The sequence below is a fragment of the Tiliqua scincoides genome, chromosome 7 (genome assembly GCF_035046505.1).
Source record: "Tiliqua scincoides isolate rTilSci1 chromosome 7, rTilSci1.hap2, whole genome shotgun sequence".
Taxonomy (NCBI): domain Eukaryota; kingdom Metazoa; phylum Chordata; class Lepidosauria; order Squamata; family Scincidae; genus Tiliqua; species Tiliqua scincoides.
This window is the reverse complement of record NC_089827.1, coordinates 23,181,925-23,200,983: the sequence shown is the minus strand read 5'-3', so window position 1 is coordinate 23,200,983 and position 19,059 is coordinate 23,181,925. Positions and strand designations below refer to the sequence as shown.

At 45.8% G+C, this 19,059-nt stretch overlaps 1 pseudogene; it reads right to left on the bottom strand.

Annotated features, from left to right (window-relative positions):
• Positions 1 to 5,321: 5,321 nt before the first annotated feature.
• On the bottom strand, positions 5,322 to 5,438 carry LOC136658000 (5S ribosomal RNA; annotated as a pseudogene).
• Between the last annotated feature and the right edge of the window lie 13,621 nt (positions 5,439 to 19,059).

Genomic DNA, 19,059 nt, shown 5'->3' with positions numbered 1-19,059 from the left:
AACCTAGTGGATACTGAATTAGGGGATACCAAATCATTGATCCTATGGGAAAAAATGGGGTTAGGTTCCTGTTCTGCCAAATCCCAATCCACTGGGCCCTGAGGGCACTGACACAGTATTCATGGATAATGAGAACAGAATGACTTCTTTCGTTAACAATAGCTTAGGAGAGGGAATTTCAGCAGGTAAATTCCTGCTGTTTTTTCCTCTACTTTTCCTCTGCCCCCACTAAAATGATCTCTTCTAAAGACGGAAGATGTAGGCAACCTGCCCTGATTTGCATCTGATCCCCCAGAAAGCTACTTGCTGCATGAGGCTCAGAATTTGATTTGGCCTCAGCTTCTCACTTCAGGACCTGCATGCAACCCTCTAATCCAACAATCAGATTCTCCAGAGGCCGTTTCCAAGCCACTTGGCTCAGTGCAAAGATAAGCGTGTCTTTTTCCAGTCAGATTAAACAGATGTTATCAGGTGATGCTGACACTTCTAAGAGGCCAACACGGAGACTGCTACTTTACTTTAGGGGAAGGAATGGTGAGGCTGGCCTTTTAAGGTGAAACACAGCTTCAAATCCTAATCGAACGAGTCATAACTTAGAGAATGGGCAACGGATCAATTAGTACTGCATACTCCATGGGGGGGCGGAGTTTGCAAACAACCTCTGGGGCTGCCTTTCTGAGCATTTATGGAAAATCACTGAGAGTCAGTACCAAGTTGAAGGTGGCCACATCATTTATTAGATGTTGTGCCAGATGGATGGAAACCTTGTTTCATTAGTTGCTTTCAAGTCCCACAGTTAACATGGCAATGACACACTCATTTTTAAGACAGGACAGGCTGCTAAAGACAGTACAGGCAAGCGCCACTTAACAACGGTTCACTTAATGATGGACCGGATATGGTGGTCAAAGCACAATAAAGATACTCTTAGTGAGGCAATCATGACTCCCATAGCCTGCAGCAGAGTGCCTGTTTACACAATAGAGAAGCTCTTAATGCAAAGAAGAGGCAATCTATCCCCAGTAGCCTGTGCAGCCAGCGAGTGTCTGGCAGGGAGTGTCTGTTTATGCAACAAAGGCAATAGATTGGACTGAATGTTCACTTAATGACCCAGTCACAAAACAACGGGGACAGGAGAACGTATCCCAGTCGTTAAGTGGCACACACCTGTATTTTAATTCAGTCCTCTCTTCTTGACCAAGTAACATAACAAATCACCAGGGAGGAAGTTTAATTTCTGAAATATGTAGATGGATATTACACAAGAGGTACACAAAAGAACAGAATTTTGAGAATTCGAATGGGGCTCAGAAATACCAATCAGAGCCAAAGCAATGAATGACTCATAAATAAGCGAATTTATTGTGTCTACCTCTGCTTTCCCTGTCCCTAAAATGTACCTTTGAGGAATAGAAAGTGGACCACAAAGGAGGAATGCTCCTCACGCATTCAGCAGACTCTGAAGAACAGTGGAAACTTATCAAGCAAAGATCCCTGGGAAGTGTATTTTATCAGCATTTCTGAAAGCCCAATTGGAATGGGCCGTTATTCCTGTGGAACATACATGCTGCCATTGCAAACACAACAAGGCCAGTGCATGGGGCCTGGCCACCGCCACAAGTGGCAAGTGGCCGGATTTTCACTAAGACGGACACCAGATGCCCACTGGTACCAATAAGCTGGTGCAGGGGATTGGGGGGAGGTGGGGAGGGGGCTGAATGGAGTGGAGTTAGGAGGAATGGGGTGGCGTTAAGGGTGGGGGAGGGTGGATTGGGCGTGGGAAGGGAGCAGGTTTGGTGGAAGTGGTGCACACTGAATCCTGACCCCCTTCCTGGGCCAGATGCACCTTCCTGGGTCAATGAGGACTTGTGCCATATATTGCAAGCACAGGTCCAACTTAACCAAAGGCAGCTGCTAGTGGTTACCCTGGAACAAGGGAACTAATATTCCCTGATCCCAAGGAAGCCTCCTGTGGCCAAAAATCTCCCATAGGATATAGCAGAAGCCACACCAATGCCACCATATAACTGTTCGGGGATTTGGCTGCCTGTGATACAGAAGCCCTATAAAACTATAAGTCTCAGGGACCCTTTAAGTTTCTGTTGGTAGGCCAACAGAAGGGACGATTGAAAGACTGAGGAATATCTACTGGGGTGATAGCTTTGCCCCAGGCCCAGAGCAACCTTGTACAGGCACTACCAGCCATCACCACTTGCTTCTGGAAAGTAAGTTTTGGGAAAAGGTACTGGGAAAGTTGTGAGAGAGTCATGGGTGGGGAGACTTCTATGCCTCATTATTTGCCAGCGACATAATCAGAGGCATGTTAAGGCCTGGAACAAGGAACAGCTTTAAATTTTGGCCTCTGATCTTGTCTGGGGGTCGGCAGGGCTGTTCCTGCTTCACTCTGTTGCAGAGACGCCAATCTGGGTTGGCCACAAGTCCCAAAATCCACTGATGATATCATATGCAGGTGCTGGACAGCTGCAGATGGACCTTGAAGCCAGTGAAAGGCTTGGAATTGACTGGAACCAGCCAAGAAAAGAGAGGTGTGCCTGGACTATCATTGAAGGCCTGGAAAGGTCTGAGTGATGAGCCATGGGGGAAAGAGAGGCAAAGGACTGAGAGAAACAATAATTGAGGAGATAGAGAACAGCCCAGACAGAGGGATGGAATGCTCAAGCCGTTGTGTGCAGGACTGTGTTCTTTTTGCAAGCGTTCAAATCAGGGTGTTTGCTTTTTCAAGCTCCCATGACTGAATGTTCATGGCAGCTCTGCTGTAGGTGGCTAGAAGGGGACCAGTGACAGAGAGGTGCTAGATAGAATCATGAACTTCTGAAAATAAATATGATTAAAAAAAAATTATCCTTGTGGTATTCACAGTCTAATCCTATCCAACTTTCCAGCACCAACACAGCCTCAATGCATCCCCAACCTTGAAGAGGCCTCTGTGACTGCCCTCTCCACTGCAGGATGCAGCACACACCCTGTTGATATAATGGCATCAACACTGTAATGTTAGTTAGGACCGGGCTGTCAATTTGACTTTAGGTAGTCTGTAATGGACCAGTTCAACTTTCCTCAGACATGTGTCAGTATGGCTCTCCCTATTGGGTAGACCTCCTATTTGATTGTGTTGCTGTGAACTGTTCTCAGTAAACTCACTTAGTCTACCTGTCACTGCTGAGTGTTGTATGAGGGAATTGGATTCTGAGCAAGTACCCTACCCCTAGAACCTACAAGCAAAAAGAAAACATAATCCCAGGTCATGCACTGGATATATATCTATGGACCCAATCCTATCCTTTCTAGCACTAATGCAGCCAAAATGAAACCCCAAGGAACAAACCTTCCCTTACCTTGAGTGTCACTGTTCCCCTCTCCACTGAAGAATGCAGCACACACCCTGTTGGCATGGCTGCATCAACAATGGAAAGTAGGATCGGATTGGATCCTGAGAGAATGAGATGGCCTCAGATTTGAAGTCCTACTCCCCCTGGAACCAATGATAGGGTCCAGTCCAAACCAAGTCCATATTATATTGTTTTAGAGAAGCTCATTCTAAATCAAGATAGGGCAATTTCACTCATCACCACTAATTATAGGACAGTTTTGCACTGACACATATGCATCAGCTAGTGTATTTTTGTATAAATAAGGACTTAGTCATGATCATCTAAGAGAGCAATGTAGTTTTAAAAATCTGCTGAGAAATAAGGTCCGCCATGCTTTAATAGAGCAGTATTAAGGTCCTAAAAAGGCATTTGAAACGTACAACAAACAAGGGTTGCTCACGTTGAGTTGATTATTCTTAATTTGAATGACACTGGCAACTCGGATGAAGGACAGGGCATGTGCAAACCAAAGGCAAAGTTGCCAGATCAGAGGCGGAGGCTGGTGAAGTGATAGGGGAGTGAAGCCTGGTTGGATTTTGTAGTTTGGGACTGGACCCAGGGTGGATTGGTTTTGGATGTACTGCCAGAAATCAGAAAACTGCTGGGAAACAGAGGTCCTGTTTCTCTCTAAGATAGATTGTATTAACTGTTCAAACATCAGTACGAGATAAGTAGTAGAAGTGTTTTGATGGACACACCAGCAGCCGCGGATCTCCGCAGCCTCATGCCCGGGGCAAAGCTCCGCGATGACGCCCCCCCCATGGACTATCGCCGCCCCCTGCACAGAAATCTGTCCCCCCCCCCCCCACTCACCAGAGGCTCATGGAACCTTGCGCAACCTCCTCCCACACCGGGGAAACCTCTGCGAGGTTCCCCGGCTCTATAAACTGTGCTTCCAGCAAACCGGAAGCACAGTTTCCGCCCCCTTCGGGAGCCTCAGAGAGGCTTCTGTGGGGTTTTGGCAGCTGGCACCTGGGGCATTTGCCACAGAGAGCTCTATGTCAGGCACGCAACTGCACACCAGTAAAACTACCAAGCCCACGAATCCACCTGTAGCTCCTTCTGCCCTCCTGGAAGCTGGACTATATTACCAACCACCAAGGGCCAGAAGAGACTGTCCATCACACTGACATATCATTAATGCATTGTAAGTTTTAGTATATTTCAGTTGCAAGCAATTTTGGGAGTCAGTTGTGATGGGAAAGTGGGGCATAAATGGAATAGAATAGATGGGCCTGAGTTGGAACACAGGATAAAACTGGATGGTTTATGGATGCAACTTGGCAGAATCTGGATATTACTAAATTTTCCAAACTCCAGTACTAATTACTTGTAGGACAGCATTTTGCTGACCACACTGGTAAAATACTGACTGTTTTGCAAACCTATTGCACAGTTCAGGTGTAATGGAAACGCAAAGAACGAATCCCAGGGAGCTGCTGGCTTATGCACTTCCCCTTCTGCTCTCTGTTTGCATACAGGAGGTGGCAAGAGAAACAATTTATTTTTATTTTGAAGTTAACCACAATTCCACATTACATTCAAGTTTGGGAACTGTGCTTTACTTCAAATCACAGTTAGGGAATAAATAGAGAGTGAAACCACAGCTTGATCCTGGGTTGGTTTTTCTCAAGTCATGTCTTGAAGCCAACCACACTTCCTGAATTTGAATGTAACACAACCACAGAACTGCGGTTAACTTCTTTTTTTAAGTTTGAAAGAAGAAGAAAGGGGAGGGAGGGACAGCAAAGACCCATTACTTGTGAACCAGGTTTTTGTGTATGTCCAAAATGCACAAATACGGGCTGCACGTCAAGGCACTGTCTCTTCTTTGCCATCTATGTTTCCTTTTGCTGCAGTTAGATAATGACATGTTTTCAGGGTCACTCTAATGGTTGGCAACCTTCAGTCTTGAAAGACTATGGTATAAGCCTACAGCACCCGGTATTCCCAGGAGGTCTCCCATCCAAGTACTAACCAGGCCTGACCCTGCTTAGCTTCCAAGATCAGATGAGATTGGGCATGTGCAGGGTAACGTCTATAGATATACATATACATATATTTACACACACACACACACACACACACACACACATACAGAGAGAGTCAGAGAGAGAGAGAGAGAGAGAGAGAGAGAGAGAGAGAGAGAGAGAGAGAGAGAGAGAGAGAGAGAGAGTCCTTCATCTAGAATTCCAGAATCCAGAGTATTCTGAAAACTGCAATTTTTTTGAGTGCCAACTTTTTTTTACATTTGACTTTTCGCATACAGGTGGGAGCAGGCCCTCATAGAGCAATGCATGCTGGGACACCTGGGGTACATGGATTAAAAAAAAAAAATTTTAACCTGTTTTGCACACCTATTGGCATAGCCACACTGCAACTCCTGGTCTTGGGCTGCACAGAAGGTGCCACTGAGTCAAGTGGATGGCTCAGGTGGCCTTTCAGGGGGTGACAGGGTGATGGGAAGGGGCAAGCCGGGGGGGGCATTGCCCACAGGAGACAGCACAGACCACACCAACAGTAGGTTCATTATTTGCATTCAGTACAGTATTCTGAAATCCACAAAATTGATGCTGTGAGACAGATTGTGTTTTATGTAGATGGTAAAACTGCCCATGTGGTGTTTGCAGTGTCGTGAATATCACTTTATCTCCTATTTCCCATTCAGCTAGAGACTAGCAGAGTTAGCCGATTATGCCGTTGATATGAACAAAATATTAAATGTTAGTAATTTAGTACAATTCATAATCAATATCTTCAAAACAAACTATGATGGAGGCCTTTAACTGAAACAAGTGACAGCCCTGGACCACAATAGCATAAAAGGAAGCAGCTGAAATTGGACAAGGCAGGTGGATTTCCCTTGGCACACCATATGGGCCTAGGAAAATGCATCTGAAAATAAACTGCCACCTGTGGGTTTCAAACATCCCCTGTAATTACCGATTTCAGAACTCAAGGCAGCCAGAAATGATGAAGTTGAATTTGCTTCCCAATTGTGTATGTCAGTCTTCCAGATATGACAGCAATATTTAGTTATTGTTCTTATTTAGAGCAAATTGTGCTTATCCAGTAATGAAGAAGAGTGTGTGGATTGCAGGCTTTTAAAGAAGACACATAAAACTTGGATTTATATCAGTTTTCTTCATAACTAGTAGGACCATCAGTTTTGCTGTTCCATAGAGGAAAGTCTTGGGGACAGCCCAATCTTACATAACTCCCCGAGCAGCAATACAGCTGCAACAACAGAGTGCTGTGCATAAGAACATAAGAACAGCCCCACTGGATCAGGCCATAGGCCCATCTAGTCCAGTTTCCTGTATCTCACAGCGGCCCACCAAATGCCCCAGGGAGCACACCAGATAACAAGAGACCTGCAAGGCATTCTGGGAATTGTAGTTAAGAACATAAGAACAGCCCCACTGGATTAGGCCATAGGCCCATCTAGTCCAGCTTCCTGTATCTCACAGCGGCCCATCAAATGCCCCAGGGAGCACAGTACAGGGAGCACAGCGAGTGCAGTATCCCACGGGGGAGTATCAGGCCCTGGAGGTCTCCTTTGCATAAGGGAACACTTGTTCCGTTGCCCAGGGACAAGCCATCACAGCCTGAATGGGTCTATTTGGATGTATGCCAACAATTTAGCTGGTGCAAGTCCAAGTGCACCTGGGGCAGCAGTTTGAGACTGGGGGGAGACACAGAATATTGGTAGTGTCTGTGGCATAGCTAGAGGGGGTGCGAAACAGGGAGACTCACCATGGTGTGCAAGTGGCCCTGCCTCCCCCTCAAAGCCATTCTCGGCAGTGGGAGAGAACAGAGGCATTCATCTCTATTTTGCTCCCACCACTGGGAATGGCTTGGAAGGGGAGGGTGAGAGGCTGCTTGCACACCGTGGTGAGGCTCCCTGCAAAACGTAGTGTTTTGCACCCACTCTAGCTATGCCACTGGGTGGCGCCACTGCTGCCAATACTGCCTCATTCTCAATCTGCTCTTATCCCTGCCCTATTCTTTCCTCTCCCTCCCCATATGTGCTTATCTTTCTTTACATCATGTGTGTGTGTAATGGGAATCATGTCCCATTCTACACGCAATATTCCTACTTGTCATTGTTGCTCTCTTTGTTTTCCTTCAGGGTTCCCCCCCCCCCTGTACTTAGCTACTGTATGTTCCAAAAAAATCTGTGCAGCTGCCAAGTCTGCTTCTATAGTTTAAGCAATTCGTAAAAGGGCTAAAGTTTAATAAGAACCATGCTGTAGTCAGATAAGATGATGAATGTTAAAGATGAAATTAGGTTAAAAGAGATTGGTTCCATATTCATTCCCTCTGATATTCGATTGGCTCCATCTTCCCACAGAGATTATTGTGTTTTTTTTTTTCAAATACATAAATATATCTCATGTCGTTAGAATCTGGGACAAACACAAGCCATTCTCCCCATCCTGCTCTTCCCTCTGAAGTTGACCTTTGGTGGGATTAGGGCTTTGCAACCCTTCCATGCATTCATTTTTCTTCAGTTAGCAATACCTTACATGCAAGCCAAGTATGAATGGATGAACGTGGATTCCTTCCAGAGGTATGATCTCACTAAGTACCTTTCCCTCGGTAATTGTAGGTAACACTACTTGCTTATAAATTAAATCGGGATGGAACTTCTTTCTCCCCAAAGAGATTGGCATGAAATTCACATCAAAACAAAATAGTCCATTACGAATGTGGTCATTACAAGGACTAGAGGCAAGTCAACAAAGGCTGAATCTGCCAGCTAAATTGGTAACAGGTGTTAGCACCCCTATCATAGAGACATTAAATGAGGGTTTGTGCATGGCACTACATGTCCAATCTTATTTCTCACCATCACCAAGGATGCAGCCGCACTCACGGCTATGTGCTGCACCCAGTAGTGGGGGAGAGTGATCAGGAGGCCTGACAGAGGTAACAGTCCACTGCTATCCCTTTCCCGTCTCACTGGTGCAGCCACACCAACACAGCACATACTGTATCTAGCGGGGGGGGGGGGCAGGGGTGAAAGAGGGGGAGGGGGAAGGCTGGATTGGGAGGCTTTGGAAGGGAAAGGAGATTTTAAAACCCCATACCCCTCTGTAAGCTTCCCATCTCCAGTTGGTCTCCTTGGACCAGTGCCAGTGGAGAAGAACCAATGACAGCTGGTATGTTTAGGACTGGGCTCTGAATTAAACCTTTAAGGCTTGAAGTCTATACAGACTTTCTTCTCAGTCTTAGGATTGGGTTGCTGTTAGACATGACAAACATTTCCCTTGGTTGCACTCTATGGGTGTACATTCCTATAAAAGCAATCATTTTAAAGTATGTTGGCAACCTTCAGTCTCGAAAGACAATGGTATCACGCTCTGAATGGTGGTTCTGGAACAGGGTCTAGTGTGGCTGAAAAGGCCAATTCGGGAGTGACAATCCCTTCCACACTGGGAGCAAGTGCAGTCTGTCCCTGGTCTGTCTCCCTAGCTATGGGCCTTCCTTCTTTGCCTCTTTGCCTCAGTCTGTTGGCCAAGTGTCTCTTCAAATTGGGAAAGGCCATGCTGCACAGCCTGCCTTCAAGCCGGCCGCTCAGAGGCCAGGGTTTCCCACCTGTTGAGGTCCACTCCTAAGGCCTTCAGATCCCTCTTGCAGATGTCCTTGTATCGCAGCTGTGGTCTACCTGTAGGGCGCTTTCCTACAGGTAATCATTTTAAAAGACACACACATACAAGCATGATAGAGCTAATCAATGTATTTCACCCAGATAAAGCAATTAGTAATAGGATGAAGACGAGCTATGTTCACCCTGCTGAGAAGCACCATTCAGAGAAATTTGGGCTACATTTCAGGAAAAAAAGTAAGAATGATTTCAAAATAGAATACACTGCCTGCAAAAGTACTGGAATTTTCTCTCAGAGAGCCTTCCCCAAGAGATGCTAGAGGATAGCTGACAGCATGATTTAGGTATAAGATATACCATACCATTGTACTGAAGGTGGAGCATAATGGCTCAGTCTGAGATTCTTCATCTTTGGACTTGGTTATACTTGGATCATTCTGGGGATGTCTCCGCTGCTCTACATATTTTAAAAAGAATTCAAGATATATATTCAGTAAATGCAAAATTGGTCTGATCCCGTTTGGTATGCACTGTAAAAATACCAATCTATACACAGTGGAAAATCGCATTCTTGATACTACGGCTAATTCAGTTATCCCTGCTGGGAGAATATATCACAAAAAAATACAACTATTTGGCCCATATTATTAATAATAATAATATATATACAGTATTTATATACCGCCTTTCTTGGTCTTTATTCAAGACTTTATTCAAGGCGGTTTACACAGGCAGGCTTATTAAATCCACGCAGGGATTTTTACAAATTGAAAGAAGGTTCTCTTTTTCAAGAACCACCACATTCAAGATGTTACGCTCCGATCTGGTTTAACATTCTGGCCTCCATCCTCCCACGCTCCGAGCAGATGGAACAGCTCAGCTGCAGCTTGCCAGCTGCTTCAAGGTCGCACGGTGCCGGTGGCCTCGAACTGCCGACCTTGTGGATGTTAATCTTCAGGCAAATGGAGGCTCTACCCTCTAGACCAGACCTCCTGCCTTATTACCACTTTTTGCTGTTCATTTGGGCTTCACAAAAAAGAAGCAAAACATTTTAATATTGTATTCTGAAAAGGTCAATATTTGACAGCTTGCCATGCCAACCTACTGGAGCTTTCGAGACAACGGTACAATTATTGGAGCATCTCTGTCATTGAGTCAAACACAGTCAATTAGGCCACAAACAAGAGTGCCTTTGGCCTTTGGATTTTCCTCACTAATCTCATTGCCAAAGCCTATGCTGATGGACTTTGGGACTCCGCGGGCAATCAGAAGAGTGTTCACCCAAGCCCCTTTGGGACTGAGTACAAAAGAAATGAAACTTCCCTTCACCTGAGACATCCATATGCCACTGGATGTGGCCTATTGAGGACGATTTAGGAATACAGTAATAGGTTCAACCCAAAAAAAAAGGTTCAGTGCTGGCACATGGCCAAAAGCCCTCTAAAGTGTGTGGGCACAGACTGTAGTTCAGTTCTCAGTTTCCATCCTGCAATCCGCATGGCTGTATGTTGGCATTGTACCCACTGTGCTTCTTCAGGTATCACCACCTATCTTCACATCTCTCCCCCTCTCCTGCCTCTTCCCTGAAAAACCTTGAACAAAGCTCAGCTTGACAATTGCTAGGCTCCCACCTACATTGCTTCCTTCACCTCCTTTTTACTGTTTTATCCTGCATGTCCCTGTGAGTTTGCTGGGCTCCTTAGCCTTCTGGCTACTGCAGCAGCATCTTGACCACCTCAGTAGATGGGGATCAATAGCACTGGCCTTTGCATGTGTCAGGTTTAGCCCTAGGGAACTCTAGATCTAAATCCCACTTTCTCTCTTCCAGCTTCCACCTTCAATCCCTCCCTCCTTTCCCTGCCTTCCAGTTCCTTCCTGAACCTGAAGCTGCCAGGCCTCCATGACAGTTTGGAAATTTGGTTTAAAGTATTATTTACCATATAATATGATTTCCAAACTGAATGTAATATTCTTACAACATGCTGGCAAAACTATGTCAGACCCTGTTGGCGCACAGTATGCGGCGGTTGCCGTTTTCGGTGCTGCCGTAGCCGTGTGCCATGGGAGCTCAGGATTGGACGGTCAGGCCACAACATCAGTTCTTAGCAGAGATAATGCTGAAGTCAAACTACCTAAAGTTGAGTTGACATCTATTGAATCACATTGTCTTTATATCCCTGATTCAGAAAAAGCAGGAGTAAATGCCTGGGTTTCATATTGCTAGATAATTCTAGTGAGTGTTGTGCACTTTTGTTTTCTTTTACCTTTGTTTTCAACCAGTGGCTTAGCTAGAGGGGATACAAGTTTTGCAGGACTAAGTCTTGAAACAGTAAGTTTTAAACATACAACCTCTGTTTTGCTCTCATCTCCTGGAATGGCTCCGAAGGAGGAGGGGCCCCTTGCATGCCTCAGTGAGGCTCCCTAGAAAACTTAGTGCTTTGCACCCCCTCTAACTTCACCACTGTTTTCAACCACTTCAGAAGGAAAATGGAACGGAAGGAAAAAGGGTCTCGTATTCACAGCCAACCAAATGAAAAAAAGGAGAGATCCAGTAAGGCCTCTGAACTTCTGCATGCATAGCCACAGCGAACACTACTTTAAATTGTCCATACTTAAGCAATCTTCTTTCAATAACATTAATGAAAGACACATGAAAACGCACTCCGGCAGGGAAGAGTTACTGTCAGACGGAGTGTGAAGGTGGTTTGGGAAGCCTGTGGGAGTGTTGCCAAGAGAAAGGCTTTCCAAATTTCTGTCTGGGAGACCGGAGTCTGAGACAGGCATGGGAGAGTTCCCAAGCCCAGAATATATACCGCGTGTGTATCTGTGAAACTGTTGGGGGGGATGAAGATTGTTCTGGGCACTTGTGTTTGAGAACTTCTGCTACCACCTACCCAGTGTCAAATTAGCCTACGGTTTCTTTGTCATCTTAGTTTGTTTGGAATAGCTCATATTCACGCCTAAGGAAGACAAGTCTGGATGTCGGCAAACATTATATTGAAAGAGGAACCTGGTCACAACTTGTTCATAAGCCACTGGCAACTTGGTCAAACGGTTGTACTGATATCTATACAAGGTTTACACAGTGCTCTTTTTTTTCCCTTGTAAACCCTTGAGGTCAGCTTGGAAAGGCATGCACAAGAGAGACGGAATAGTACTGCCTTCCAAGCTCCCAAGATACTCAAGTAGTGTTCATATTACACTAAGAACAATAAATAATCATATTACCCATCACTGCATCAGCATAGATGAGCATCATCCAATGCTTGAGTGGCGCCCTCCAGGAATAACAGGATTCGTCTTGACTCCAAAAGTGTTTCCAAACCATTCTTTTAAAGTAGATTTATCAGCGCATAAAGAGATAGATCAGACTAAACACCCTCGCCATGCGATTAAGGGAACTGGCTCTGAATCCTCCAGGAAGGGAGAGGCCAGGATGTTTGCATATAACCAGTGGTGTAGCTAGAGGACGGGTGTTCACCTCTGTTTTGCTCGCACTGCCCAGAATGGCTCTGAAGGGGAGGGGTCGCTTGCACGCTGCGGTGAGGCTCCCTGCAAAACTTAGTGCTCTGCACCCTCTCTAGCTATGCCGCTGCATATAACTTTTACTGTGTGGGGCCATTTGGGCAATTTCAATATTGTCCACACTTACCCTCTGTTTATTAGCATCACATTCTGAAATAGGTGTCAGAACCTGAAGGTTACAGGACTAGGCCCATTGGAACTATGTTGAACTAGACCCATTGGCTCTTTCACATATGGGGAAACCAAGACTGCAGATTGAAACTTCTTCAGGTGCAGCAGGCTGGCCCTTGGCCAAAGCTACAAAAGCTTTGAGTGGGAACTTTGCTTTGGTAATAGATGTCTTCCAACTTATGTCCTCTCTTGCCCCATCCCTGGTTTCTGATTCTCAGCTCTTAACTCCACACTGGTTCAGCCTGACAACAGCAAGAATGACAACAGGCTGAATGTTCAAGAATTCAGTTATTCAGGTGTTGCAAAGCTTTTGTTTACCTGGTTTAGTTCAGGATTGAGTTTCATTCAGGGGCCCATACTTGATTGTATAGTAACATCTCTGTATCCTGGGCATAGTTTGTGATGTTAAGCCAATGCAGAAGCTGCTAGTTCATAACTGAGCCTCTTGAGACTTGCTGGTACCACAGACCTTGAAAGCTTCTCTAATTTTATTCTGAAACTTACTATGCCAGTAGAAATTTGGTTTGTACCATAGTCTTTACTTGACATAAACTTCCCCACAATATTCAGAGCTTACACCTTTAACTCTGAGATTAGGGGGCAAAGCCTCAAAGCAAGAAGTTTGCTTGCTTTGCTACTAAGGCAGGCAGCTGGGCTTGAATCCTGTAATTTCTCATTAGAAATTAACAGCCCAATGCTAACACCTGCCATTCTATAGCACCACTGATATGGTGCATGTGCTACATGCTATGGTGGGGGGGGGGGCAACCAGACAACACAGTAGAGGTGGTAACTTACTTCCCCATAGGCTGCCTGGTCTCCTTGGACGGAGACCAGCTATTTAGCTGGTGTAAGTCTGAGAAGTCTGGGGGGAGGGTGGTGGTGTCAGGCTGAGAAAAGATGCATAGGATGTCAGTGTGTGCCACTGATCCTCCCCCACCTGCCTGGAACCACCCCTACCCTGGCTCAGTCCTTATCCCCAAACCTCCCATGTCCCTTCTCTGAACTGCCCCTGCTGCTGACCTACCTGCTCTGATGTGGGTTCGGCGGCCCACTGTGATGTTGGTCCCAGGCTTTACATGCACAGATCGCAAGATCATCAGCATAAGGCTACCATAGGATTGGCCCACAAGTTCATTCCCCATTAACGGTCTCAAGGGCATTAAAGAAAAGAAATGAAAAACTCTACTGCAATCGGTAGTGCTATTCTCTAGACTTTTAACTGTCCCTTTTCTTGAAGGTTTAGTGAAAAACAGATCAATATAAAAATGCAAGATGGTACTGACGTTCAGCTGGAGTGCAAAAGAATGTACCCAGACCTTCAAGGATAAAAAAAAAGGTGAAAGCAAGGATGTGGAGTTCATGAAAGAAAGCGGTGCCTCTTCATACTCTCCCATCACTTCACCTTTAGCCCAAAAGCATCCCACATTACTCATGAGATCAATTTCAGCCTGTGTGTATTGATTTCAACTTCCACTGACCTTATTAGCCTTCTGAACCAGAGCTGCACACGGTTTCTCAGCAGACAACAGATCAATATGTAACCTAAGTTTGGCTTAACCGTTTAGCCTCAGAGGCAAGAAAATGTTCCTGAGATGTAATTCACAGTCATTTTTTCTATTTACCGTATTTGTTTAATACAGCTCAACAGTTTTGAGGGTTTCGAAGCAGAAATGGAATGATGTCTTGCATAGCTCCCATCTATTTCAGGAGGTCTAGAGGTTGATGATTTGGAGTCTTGAACTGGTGGCCTGAAGACTGGGGATTAAGACTGTGCATCTCCACCACTTATCTTTGGCCAAGGGGTAGAACACTAGGGAGATATAGCTATGTCAGCCAAAGAATTCATAGCCTGACACTAGGGATGTCTTTGCATATCAATGGGATTGAGCATCTGCACACAGTCTAAGTGAGCATCTGCAAAAGCTTGCAGCCTTTACAGACCAACAAAATGTCAGCCTCTTTGACCAATTTTTTCCCTTCTCCTAAAGCCACGTATTATTTTGGTGTCTTGGAAAGGCATGAAGGGTTGTTCCCAGACCACTGGTAGAGTCTTCCTTTTTGCTTGGCATGGAGACTGCGATAACCAGTCCGAGAATCCTGACAGAAAATAGATGCTATTTACATTATTTCTGCCAAGGAAAGGCCTTCCAAGGCCTTCTGAAGACCTCCATTCCATAGAAATGATGCTCTACTAGAGCCTGGGTGTGCCCGTGGAAGGGGTGACATCAGAGGTTGGCCATGTTGGCAGAGTATCCAAGCACATCAGATGGTCTACCTTATGAGGTCAACCCCTGAACCTTCTGAATTGGTGGCAGTGGTTAACACCCTGTGCACCATTGGGGGGGGGAGGAGAAAGGATGTCATACAGAACCAAGGCAAGGTTTTTCCCAAGGAATTTCAGGAAACTTGTTCCAGGATTGACCCACCATCTCCCCCTTTTCCAGCACCAAAGATAAGGCCTTGGCTTTGGGGGCAGGGAAAAGGGAAAATGATGGTGGTTCAGGATTGATGGGGCCACACATTTGGTTGAAGCAGACCTCTGCTCATCTCAACACTGCTTGGAAGTGTTCAGGCATGGTTGTTTGTTTTTCCTAGCATCTCTGGTCAAATACTTGTGATTCTTCTTCTTGACTCCAGGAGGGCAGAAAAATGGTCGGTGGTAATACTAGACTTCTATGAGAGCTTCAGGGTTAGGCTTGAGCTGCCAAGTTCTAGTTTAGACATGCAGCAAAATCACGTGATAAACCTTTTCCTGGCCTTGGGGAATGTTTGAATATTCCCCAACCAACCCAAAATTCATGTATGTAGAAAAATGAGTAAGTTATGGAAATGGATTCAGTCTTGTCCCTGGCATGTTCTTTAGTGATTTGTATTTTTGGAGGGGGGTGGAGGGATAGGGGGTAGGGTAGCATTCAGACTTCCAACTTGAAGTGGAACTGCTATGGTCCAGGAAACTCTTTACTACTACTGTGAAAATCTTTACTACTGTGTGTAAATTAACCGAGACTAAGAGACCTATCAGTGAAGACCTTCTGGCCCTTGAGGTTCCTCACTACGCCAAATGCCACCTGGTGTCCCTCTACCCAGTAGCATGCCACCTACCTCATCCACTGCTGCTCCTCCTACTGGCCCCTGGATTCAAAAAAAAAGAAAGAGTAGTCTGGAAGAGGAAGTGTGGAGAGGAAGAGAGTGGTGGGCTAGAAGAGTGTAGCTGTTGCTTTAGCCTACCATTCTTCTTTCCTCCACCCATCCTCTTCTACTCCATTTCTCGCTTTGTTTTTAAACTCAGAGACTGGAAGGATAAGGCAGGAGGTGACCCACCACCAACAATTTTCCAGGTAAGAGGAACATTGGACAGAGGTTGGCAAAGTTTGGAGGTGTGGGACATCCCCATCCCTGCTGAGGTGAAGTCAGCTTCATGAATAGGCTGGCCCTCAGTCCTTTATGGACACAGATATCCTTTGCTGCCTTCTTCCTCCCTTCAACTGCAGAGGAGCAAGGGCCGACAAGGGCTTGAATGGGATAACTTCCTCCCTGGATGGTGCTTTCTTCATTTTCAGGGCATCTTTCAAAATGTGTCCATTACCAACATTACTGTTTTATAATCGATGCCTGGGATTGAAGAAATCATACAATTAGGCCGTCAGACCCAAAGAGGATTTTATTCTGTGTTTCTCAAGTAGTAGCACATCCCCCTTGCCCATTCTTCCTGGTAAACTACTTTAAAACTAAGGGAACAATCCTAACCCACTCTCCAGCACCGACATAAGGGCAATGAAGCTTCCCTTACCTCGGGGTAAGGGAACAAACATTCCCTTACTTTGAGGAGGCCTCTTTGAGTGCCACCCAACTGCAAGATGCAGCACACGTCCCATTGGCACAGTTATGCCAGCACTGGAAAGTTGGTTAGGATTTGGGCCTAAAGACCTCACACACTCACTCACTCATGGAAAATGTTTATCCTGCCTTTCCCATGCCAAAGCACATGCTGAAGGTGGCTTACCAAGCTCCATAATAAAATGTACAATGTTTCACAACAATTAGAACAGCTAAAATCTTTAAACCAGAACAAAAAAGAAAACCCAAAAATACATATACCGTAGTGCCAATTAGGAGGAGGCAACAATTTGGTCCAGAAGGAGCAGTCAGGCCACTGCACTACTACAGAGGAACGAACACCCAGCCATCAACCAAATGCCAAACGAAACAGGTACATTTTGAGCTGAAAGGCCACGAGGGAGGGAGTCATTCTTAATTCCCCCAGGAGGGAATTCCATAATTGTGTCGCCACTGCAAAGAAGACTTGCCCCTGTACCACTGTCCCTCTAACTTCAGACAGAGATGGAACTTGAAGGAGAGCCCCCTCAGATGACCTAAGAGGGCAGGCTGGGCTGGAATGTATGAAAGAAGGTGGTCCCTCAGCCTGGACCCAAACCATGAAGGGCCTTAAAGGTCAACACCAGCACTTTGAATTGGGCTTGGAAATGAATGGGCAGCCAGTGTAGCTGCTGAGACAGTGCTCCCTCAGAGTCAAACCACCTGGCCCCTGTAACCACCTGGGCTGCCGCATTTAGCACTTTCAAAAGCACTCTGTGGCACAGCTCTGGAGCCTGCTATTAAAAGATGAAATGCCACGAATTCCACTGGACATGCACAGGGCCAGTCCAAGACCTTCTGATGCATGAGGTGGTGTGTCAAATGCTGCCCTCCATGTTTCCTCTTCCTCCCTGTCCCCCGCTTCCTTTCCAATCCAGGGAGTGGAAGGAGGAGGAGCAGTGGAAGCAAGTAGGTCAGGGGTGTCCAAACTTTTTGGCAGGAGGGCCACATCATCTCTGACACTATGTTGGGAATCAGGAAAAAAAAGAATTAATTTGCAATTAAAATTTGAATAAATTTACATAAATGAATATATTAGAGATAGAACTTATATGAATGAATGAAGATCTTAAGATAACTCAAACTCTATAAAAGACCTTGCACAAAGCAAGGCTGGCTTTTCCTTTGTGACCACTGCTACAAGCAGCAAGCAGTGGAGGGAACCCTCTTGATCTTGAACCCTGCAGATCTCTTGACTAAGGTATGCAACTTGTCCCTCAAAACGGCCACGGTGCCAGAAGATTGGAGGATAGCAAATGTCACGCCTATTTTTAAAAAGGGAAAGAGGGGGGATCCGGGAAACTATAGGCCGGTCAGCCTAACATCCATACCGGGTAAGATGGTGGAATGCCTCATCAAAGATAGGATCTCAAAACACATAGATGAACAGGCCTTGCTGAGGGAGAGTCAGCATGGCTTCTGTAAGGGTAAGTCTTGCCTCATGAACCTTATAGAATTCTTTGAAAAGGTCAACAGGCATGTGGATGTGGGAGAACCCGTGGACATTATATATCTGGACTTTCAGAAGGCGTTTGACACGGTCCCTCACCAAAGGCTACTGAAAAAACTCCACAGTCAGGGAATTAGAGGACAGGTCCTCTCATGGATTGAGAACTAGTTGGAGGCTACCCTAGACACCTTTAAAAGGGGATTGGACAAGTTTCTCGAGGAAAAATCCATTACGGGGTACAAGCCATGATGTGTATGCACAACCTCCTGATTTTAGAAATGTGCTATGTCAGAATGCCAGATGCAAGGGAGGGCACCAGGATGAGGTCTCTTGTTATCTGGTGTTCTCCCTGGGGCATTTGGTGGGCCGCTGTGAGATACAGGAAGCTGGACTAGATGGGCCTATGGCCTGATCCAGTGGGGCTGTTCTTATGTTCTTATGTTCCTCAGCTTGCAGCTCACGTGAGAGGTCAAACAGTCAGCCCTTGCGCTGAGATTAGTTGCGTTGGACCAGTGTGGGCTCCAGCAAGTCTCTGGAGAGCCAGAGGCTCATTGGAGACTTGGGGCTCCCCCATGGGCCGAATTGGGGTTCCCCGAGGGCTGCAAGTAGCCCTCAGGCCGGGGTTTGGGCACCCCTGAAATAGGTGGACAGAGATGTGTGTCCCCATCCCCAGGCGATCTCTTTCACTTGGCAACTGCTTCTGTGGGCCTCATGGATGGGCCTGCACTTCAGCCTATCTAAAGTAGCCCAGTGAAGCTCTTTAGATACAGACATGTTTGTTTGTAGTCATAAAATTGCTCCCTGGCCTGAATTTTCATGAATGGACAGGTCATAAATCGAGCACATGGTTTGAAGGCCGAAATCCTCATTTCTATTTTCTTCCACTGCAGCCTTTTGGATGCTAATTGAAATTCCTCAGGACCCTGAAAACAATTTGTATCTGAAACATAATTAGTTTTTTAAAGGTGGGGGGAGGGCGGGAAAAGTGAGTGGTTTTCCCTGCTGCTTGTTTTGCTATGACCTAACGGTAA